The 9,296-nt window shown below is 42.0% G+C and overlaps 1 pseudogene; it reads left to right on the top strand.

The window, feature by feature from the left end:
• Positions 1 to 6,814: 6,814 nt before the first annotated feature.
• On the top strand, positions 6,815 to 8,784 carry LOC133767655 (protein DBF4 homolog A-like; annotated as a pseudogene).
• The last annotated feature ends 512 nt before the right edge of the window (positions 8,785 to 9,296 follow it).

The following is a 9,296-nucleotide window of genomic DNA, read 5'->3' as shown; positions in this document are numbered from 1 at the left end:
TCACTTACCTTTATTATTTTTTGTTTTCAATGTTTACTCTCTAGTTTTAATTATTTCTTTCCTCCTACTAAGTTGTGGTTTCGTTTCTGTTTGGTTTTCTAGGTTCTTGAGATGCATTGATAGCTCATTTATTTGGTACCTTCCCAATTTCTTCATGTAAGCAGCAATTTCTGTAAACTTTCCTCTCAACACTGCTTTTGCTGTATCCCATAATGTTGTATTGTCATCTTCATTTGTTTCCAGACATTTTTTGTTTCTCTTTTGATTTCTTCTATGACCCACTGTTCATTTAGGAGCCTGTTGTTCAGTCTTCATTGATTATATGTGTTCTAGAGATTCTTGAGTTGTTGATTTCAAGTTTCATTCCATGTGGTCAAAGAAGATGCTTGGTATGATTTTGATTTTTTTGAATTTTCTGAGACTTGCTTCATGGCCTAGTATATAGTATATGCTAGAAAGAATTACATGCACTGATGGGAAGAATGTGTTTTCTCAACTGTGAGGTGACATGTTCTGTGGATATCAGTTAGGTCCATTTGGTCCATAGTGTCAACTAGCTCTGTTGTTTCTTTGTTGATTTTGTCTAGTTGATCTGTCCATTGATGAAAGTGGGGTGTTGAAGTCTCTCATTACTATTATATTGGAGTCTAGGTCTCCCTTTAGATCCATTAAAATTTCTTTCAAATGGCTGAGCACACTGTAATTGGGTGCATATATATATATATATATATATATATATATATATATATATATATTACAGTCACATTTTCCTGTTGAATTGATCCCTTAATCATTACATAGGAACCTTCTTGGTGTCCTTTAACAATTTTTGTATTAACGTCTATTTTCTATTTTGTCTGATATTCAAATGGCTACACATGCTATGTTTTGCTTTCTATTAGCATGGAATATCATTTTCCATCCTTTCACTTTCAGTCTGTGTATATCTTTTTTGGTGAGGTGTGTTTCTTGTAGGAAGCAAATAGAAGGGTCTTGGTTTTTAATCCATTCAGCCAGTATTATTTTTTAGCTGGAGAGTTGAGGCCATTTACAATCATGGTGACTATTGATAAGCAAGGAATTGGCCCTGTCATTTTCCATAAATATTCCCATTGTTTACTTTGGGTTTCCTTTGTACTTTTAATGGGATATTTTCTGCCTTCAGATTCTTTCATAATGATGACTATGTTTCTGCATTTCTATGTGTAGCACATCCTTAAGCACTTTAAGCATGAGTGGTGACAAATTCTTTCAATTTCAGTTTGTTATGGATGGTCTTCCTTTCACCTTCATTCATAAATGAGAGCTTTGCAGGGTACAGTATTCTGAGTTGACAGCTTTTTTTGCTCTTAATACTTGGACTATGTCTCTCCATTTTCTCCTAGTCTATACGGTTTCTGAGAAGCCAGCGGTGACTCTAATTGAAGATCCTCTGAAAGTAATCTAGTATTTCTCTCATGCACATTTTAGAATCTCTTTGTTATGTTTTATTGTGGAGAGTTTGATGCAATGTGTCATGGTGAAGATCTTTTCTGGTCATCTATTAGGAGTTGTATGTGCTTCCTGTACTTGGACGTTTCTTTCTTTCTCCAAATTGGGGAAGTTTTCTCTAATTATTTCATTAAAAGAGCTTCTTTAAAAAAAAAAAAGATTTATTTATTTGAAAGAGTTACACAGAGAGAAGAGAGGCAGAGAGAGAGAGAGAGAGCGTGAGCAAGAGATCTTCCATCCAATGGTCCACTCCCCAGTTGGCCACAACAGCCAGAGCTGTGCCGATCTGAAGCCAGAAGCCAAGAGTTTCCTCCAGGTCTCCCATGCGGGTGCAGGGGCCCAAGGACTTGGGCTATCCTCTACTGCTTTCCCAGGCCATAGCACAGAGCCGGATCAGAATTGGAGCAGCCAAGTCTCAAACCGGCACCCATATAGGATGCCGGTGCTTCAGGCCAGGGCATTAACCCGCTGCACTACAGCACCAGCCCCAAAAAGGGCATCTAATCCATTCTTTCTTTCCATGCTGTCAGAAACTCCTATGACCCGTTCCTACAACCCACTTGTTGGGTCATTTGATAGTATCCCATAAATTTCCAACACTGTTTTATTTTATTTTTTTACTTTCTTCTTTGTGTGTGTGTTTTTTCCAAAGATTTGTCTTCTAGCACAGATATTCTTTCTCTGCCTCACCAAGACTGTTTTTAAGGCTTTCCACTGCATTTTTATTTGACATAGTAAATTCTTAATTTCTAGTATTTATTTTGATATCTTTAAAATCAAAATTTCATGAGAAAATTTTTTATTCATGTCATGTCTGGAATTCTTTAATTCATAGATTTGCTTCTCATTGCCTCTGAGTAATCCTATGATTCATCTTTTTAATTTTGTTTTAGGCATTTCATCAATCTCTTCATCTTCACTTTCTAGTATTGAAGTGTTGTTGTGTTCTTTTGGAGGTATCATTTTGTCTTCCTTAATCTTGTTTCTTGAGTTTCTGTTTTTATTTTTAGGCATTTTTGGAGATACTTGTTGGTCTTTTCCTCTGATGGCTTTTCTTTGAATTATGACTCTGTGGCTTAATGAAATGTCTGATCTTTCAGTGAATACCCAGAGGTGTGTGCTGGGTGTGGCCAGGGAACTCTGTTCAGTTGCACATATAGATCTTTTGTTAACAGCAGTGGGGCTATGATCACCTCTATTGGCATAATCACACCCTCACCTCCTCTCTTTCAAGGTGATCAGTGCCTAGGTGTTAGCCCTTGTGGTTGCAGAACTCATCTGTACTTCCACATGAACTGGACAAAGGATCTGTGTAGTCCTCATTGTGAGCATGGATCCCACTGCAATGACTTACCCCAGGCAATCAGGGAGTGCTGATTGCATGGAGCCACACACATGATTACCCAGAGACCCAGCTACACCCTGCACCCTCTCTTTCAGTCACAGTATTCCCACAGTCTCAGCACTGAGGGCTCTTGCAGTCACAGGGTACAGAGGATCCACTCCACCCCATTAGCCTGTCCTGTCCACAGAGCTGCTGAGATGTTCCAGAGCCAACTGCCTGTGGGCACTCTCCATAGGCAGTTGGAGTCTCAGAGCCTGAGCTATGTTGAGAGGCTGGGGCACCTCAGAGTCATATGTGATTGCCCAGCTCCCTGTTAATCCTCCCAGCCAGACTCCAAGCCAGTGGAGCACAGGTTTTTCCCTCTGTTAAAATCCTCAGATCATACACATACACAATACCCACCGGCTGCAGCCCTACTCATTTCACAATCACAGTGGGCACACAGAGTCCACAGCTGGGACTCATGCTGGAATGGCTCCTTCTCCCCACCCATTGCCGAGGGGTTGCACTGGAGCTGCTGTGGTTGCCTCTGCTGACAAGATGGCGAATTTCCCCACCAGTTGCTGGGTGTATGCATAAGACCTTCAGCAGCTGCTACCTACTTATGTCCAAAATGGCACCTGCCCCTCTCAGCCTGTTTCTGGCTGCCATTGTTGGGATAGGGAGAGAGATGTGCTGCTTTTCTTTTTCTATGGGTGAGCAGGCACCCCATTCCCTCAGGGCTCTGAGCTGGACCCAAATCAGTGCAGCCTGCTAGGCTCTCCCTCTGGCTGTATCACTAGTGGCCCAGGCCGTCTCATCTCACCTTGCTCTCCAAAGCTGGTGCTTTCTCTGGCTCAGAACAGCTGGGGTCGTTTCTTGTGACTGCATTCCTTGCTGCATGTTGAACCTTCCACATAGATCCACAGCATCTCTCCTGAGTCTAGATTCCCACTGATAACCTGGGAAGCGGCAGGCTCAAGTAATTGGGTTCCTGCCACCCATGTGTGAGGCCTGGATTGAATTCCCTATGCCCAACTTCAGGCTATTGCGGGTGTTTGAGAAGCGAATCAGAGAATGAGAGCTAGTGTCTGTTCACTTGCTCTCTGTCGCACTCTCTCTTTCTCTCTCTCTCTCTCTCTCAAATACATTAAAGATATAGTTTTAATGTTTTCACTGGTACTCCTATGTCTTTATAATTTTCCTGAGGGGCATTTTCAAAAATGATTGCAGACTCATCATTTCTCATACAGCAACTCAAAATGGTTTTTATCCACTTCTTTCTCCTTTTGAGAGAGTAAACAGCAATACTTAAAAAACAATAATTTTTTACACAAAATTATCAGACAATAAAGTTGACTTTTCTTGATTTTTCACTTTTTCAGGTCTATTTAGAGAACAACAGTTCATCCTTTTGTTCCTTTCAAAAGTTATTGACTTGTTGGCGCCGCGGCTCAATAGGCTAATCCTTCGCCTTGCGGCACCAGCATACCGGGTTCTAGTCCCGGTCGGGGCGCCAGATTCTGTCCCGGTTGCCCCTCTTCCAGGCCAGCTCTCTGCTTTGGCCAGGGAGTGCAGTGGAGGATGGCCCAAGTGCTTGGGCCCTGCACCCCATGGGAGACCAGGAGAAGCACCTGGCTCCTGGCTTCGGATCAGCGTGGTGCGCTGGCCGCAGCGCGCCGGCTGCAGTAGCCATTGGGGGGGGGGGTGAACCAATGGCAAAGGAAGACCTTTCTCTCTGTCTCTCTCTCTCACTGTCTACTCTGCCTGTCAAAAATAAAAAATAAAATAAAATAAACCAAAGCATCCAGGCTCACAAAGTCTTTCCCCCAGGGGTCTCAGATGCACACGGTGCAGGCCGATAACATCCCTGGATCATGTGTGCTCTCAGGGCTGGAGGGTGAGATGATGTTTTTCCACTTGCTGAGGACAATCATCTTTCTAGTGACCTTCTTGGCAAGAGCAGGCATATTGGTTTCATCCCAATTCGACCTCTGGTTTCATTGTTCCCTTAGGTGACCTCTTTCCCAGCCTAGTATGGGGCCTGCTAGAGCCCCTCTTTGCAAGCGTCCTGATTGTCCCACCAATGCTGCAGCAAACAGGTCGGCTTTTCATTTCATTTTCCAATCAACTTCTCAGTGTGCTTCCTGGTTCCAGTTAATAAATACTTTGGTGGCTACCTCCAGTAGTTGGCTTGCGTTCACCCCAAAAATTCTAGCTTTTGTGGTTTGCACCTGATGTCTCCATGGGCTTAGCTGATGAATGAAGCATTCAACATTGGCCGATTTTCTGCTGCCTCGGGTCAAAGGGCATGTACAGTTGGAAAGCTTCACACAGTCTCTCACAGAACATAGTCAGGCCTCTCCTTCTGCCCTTGAAGCAATTCTGAGGTTTGGCTCATATTCATAGCCTTTTTCCCGCCTGCCTTTGTACCCTTTATAAGAGCCTCTTAATAATGTTCAAGCTGCTGGAGTTGCTGCTCTTCATAGGGTCCCCGTGGGGGTCCTTTTTGGGGGACTCTTCCTAGCATAAGTTGGAGCATTCATGACTTCCTATGGGGCATTTTGTTCTAACTGTTTTATTATAGCCTGGGTAACTTGGCAGCGCGCTTCTGTATTAAACATGGTCAGAAGGAGCAGGTGACAGTGTGCCTCAGGGGGCTGATGAGCTGGAATGATGGATTACATCACATCGATCATAACCTGAGACTTCTCAGTGAAGAAGAGGGCATGGTTTTTCAATATAGGAAGTAGTGGAAGGCTGATATATAAAGGTGTGCTATCCCTTTGTACCTGGCCATCATTATCATAATAAAGGGGACCCTAAGTCTCAATGGCATCTTCAGGGCACTTTGGCATTTACTGAGGGGGGCTGCCAGCAGGCTCTTCCTGGTGCTTTTCACTTGGAGTATATGGGGTTAAGACCAGTGGCCCCAGGGTGGCTAAAGTTTGAGGCATCTCTGGTGGCCTCATGGGAGGGGCAGCTTCAGGAGAGTGAGTGGCCTCTGGTGAGGTCCTTGCTGCAAGGGAGGAGGTAGCCTCTTGGGTGAGTGCAGGGAGTGCAGGAGGTAGCACAGGGTACAGTGGTGCAAAGCAGGGGAATCCGCCCTGGCTCCTCTCCTACACTGGGCTTTGTTTCCAGCTGGCACTTGAAGAGGCCATCATTCCAGCCATCAGGATTTTCCAGTTTTCTTCCACACAAGTCTTTAGCCAGGGTGGCTGGGAGAGAACTAAGTCTTGCCAGCAGTCAATATATGGGAACTGGTTGGGGTGCCTGGTTTTTCATTGATGTCCTGGTGTACTTTGCTGGCTACCCTCATATCTAGGGAGTTCCTCAGGAATCAACACCATAGCCTCCTGAATATCCCTTTTTGAAATTTTTTTACCTTATTTTGCTCTTTGCCACCCATTTCCTCCCTCTAAAAGATGACAGTCATGCACACAGAGGGGAAGGGAGGGGTGGGTGTCAATGGAGGGGATTCACAACTACTTTGTCATTGGCCGCTCTCCTCATGGAGCCTTCAGGTGCCTCTTGGCATGAGCACTGACGCAAGCCCTATGAGGTCAGCACAGAACCACAGTTTATTTATTTATTTATTTTTGACAGACAGAGTGGACAGTGAGAGAGAGAGACAGAGAGAAAAGTCTTCCTTATTCCGTTGGTTCACCCCTCAATGGCCGCTGTGGCCGGCGCGCTGCGGCCAGTGCACCACGCTGATCCGAAGCCAGGAGCCAGGTGCTTCTCCTGGTCTCCCATGCGGGTGCAGGGCGCAAGCACTTGGGCCATCCTCCACTGCACTCCTGGGCCACAGCAGAGAGCTGGCCTGGAAGAGAGGCAACCGGGCCAGAATCTGGCGCCCCAACCGGGACTAGAACCCGGGGTGCTGGCACCTCAGAGGATTAGCCTATTGAGCCATGGCGCTGGCAAAACCACAGTTTAAGACCACACTTGCTCCAGCTTTTTGGTTGAGGCGGGGCATGTAGGGGCCGGGTGGCTGCCATGAACTCAGGAGTCGTGAGGATTCACAGCAGAGGACATTGCCATGGTGTAATCCAAGTCAAAAATGAAAAAAACAGATCATCTTTGAAATCTCTGAAAACTGAAAACAGACCAGAAAAATCCAAATATAAGCCACTTTGGGGAAAAGTATTTTACCTTGACATACCTTCTGTCACCATATGTGAAAAACTGAAAAAGGATATTAAGGAACTGGGAGGGCGAGTCGAAGAATTTCTCAGCAAAGATATCAGTTATCTTATTTCAAATAAAAAGGAAGCTAAATTTGCTCAAACTTTGGGCCAAATATCTCCTGTAGCAAGTCCAGAATCTGCACTTACTGCAGAAACCACTCCTCCTCATCCCAGCCATGATGGAAGTTCGTTCAAGTCTGCACAGTCCTTTTATAGGTGTGTTTAAGCAGAGGAAAATTATTGGTTGAAAAAGCTATCAAGGACCATGATTTTATTCCTTCAAATAGTATGTTATCAAATGCCTTATCATGGGGAGTAAAGATTCCTCATATAGATGACATTAGGTACTACATTGACCACAAGAAAAAGGAGCTGTATTTATTCAAGAAATCAAGTGCTTCTGTAAAAGATGTGCAGGAGGACTCAAAAAGCCTTTTGTTAAAGTGGAAGATCTGAGTCAACTTTATATGCCATTTTATCTTCAGCTGACCGTTATGCCTTGTATAAACTATTCTATTCAGAAGTCCTACAGTCCATTTGATATAGATAAATCATCTACCATGCAAAAACCAACTCAGGTTAAGCTAAGAATCCAAACAGATGCTGATAAATATGGTGGAACACCAGTTCAATTCCAGTTGAAAGAGAAGAAAAAAACAGGATATTGTGAATGTTGTTTGAAGAAATATGATGATCTTGAAACTCATCTCCTAAGTGAGCAACACAGAAGCTTTGCACAGAGTAATCACTATCAAGTTGTTGATGATATTATATCCAAGTTAGTTTTTGATTTTATGGAATATGAAAGGGACACACCTGAAAAAAAGAGAATAAATTACAGTATTGGATCCTTTTCTCCTGTTTCTGCTAATATCCTGAAAAAGACTCAACCAAAGCAAAAACTACAATTGCAGCGTATTTCTCAGAAAGACTTGAGAGAGAATAAGATACAGGTGATGGAGCAGAGTTTCCTGTATGAAGAAACTCAGGAACCTGAACAAAAGCTTGTGTTGATTTCAGAACCCATCCACAGCGCTTCAAATGAATTGAGAGAACTCAATGAAAAAATGAGTAATAGATGTCCTATGTTAAATATAGCTGAAAATGATACAAAACAAAATTTTACACAGCCACCTCCACATAAAAATAAACAGGAATTCATTCTTGACATTTCTGATACTAAATTAAGTAATAATGACTTAGAAGAGCTAGGAGTAGATCACTGTCCTTGTAGGCTACAGACTTCTATACAAGTTTCTGTTATCAATGCAAATAGTACTGCTCAACCAAAACAAAACTCAGATACTGTGATTTTTCCAACAAAGAATCTGAAGGAAAAGGAACTTCATTCATTACTTGGTCACAATTCTGATCTGAGAACAATCAGCAGTTCACAAGAGCACCTAACAGTTCAGGCAAAGACTCAATCCCCTCGTCCTGGTGAAGAACCCAATGAATGTGACATCAAAAATGTGGATAGTTTACCTTCTTGTAAAATATGTTGAAAAGTGAAAATGTTATTAGGACGAAATAAAAAAGAAAATCTGGAGCCAAATGCTGAATTGGATAAGAAGAGAACTGAATTTCTTATTACACAAGAAGAAAGCAGAATCTGTAGTTCAGACTAGTGAGGAGAAGTCAGAATTTATGGGTTTCACAAGTTATACTGAAAACAGTGGTGTATGTGATGTTTTAGATATTTGGGAAGAGGAAAATTCAAATAATCTGTTGTCAATGTTTTTTTCTTCTCCCTCAAATTCTACATTTACTATCTTTTAGACTTTAAAGGATGTGTATTTTTCAAAAGTCACACAGATCACATTCTTGAAATCTATTTTAGAAGTATATATAAAAATTCTTAGGAGTTTTTGGCTACCTTTGTTTACAGAACCAGATGTAAATATTAATAAAGGTGATGTTCCCGATTTTCTACAGAATTTAATATATTAGGAAAATTATAAACTTTTCACTTTGTCATATTTTACTATGTTCATAATTATTTTGTGAGAATTATAATGAACAATATAGTTTGCTGTATGCCACTAAAATTTGAGTTTTTGAGAATATTAAAAATCTATCAACATAAAAATTGCTCTAAAAAGATATGAAAATGTATTGGGGAAACTAAGTATATTTTGTATGATTGATTTCTTCTTTTACCAAAAAAAAGATAAGCATGCTCTAGACAATATGAAGTTCTATACAATGTTCATGAACCACATTGTACATGCTATTCATGTACTATGGAATTTCATATATAAAAATGTGCAAAGAAGTGCTATTAACAGACC

This window comes from Lepus europaeus, chromosome 10, assembly GCF_033115175.1.
Source record: "Lepus europaeus isolate LE1 chromosome 10, mLepTim1.pri, whole genome shotgun sequence".
Lineage (NCBI taxonomy): Eukaryota > Metazoa > Chordata > Mammalia > Lagomorpha > Leporidae > Lepus > Lepus europaeus.
This window is presented reverse-complemented; position numbering and strand designations above follow the sequence as displayed.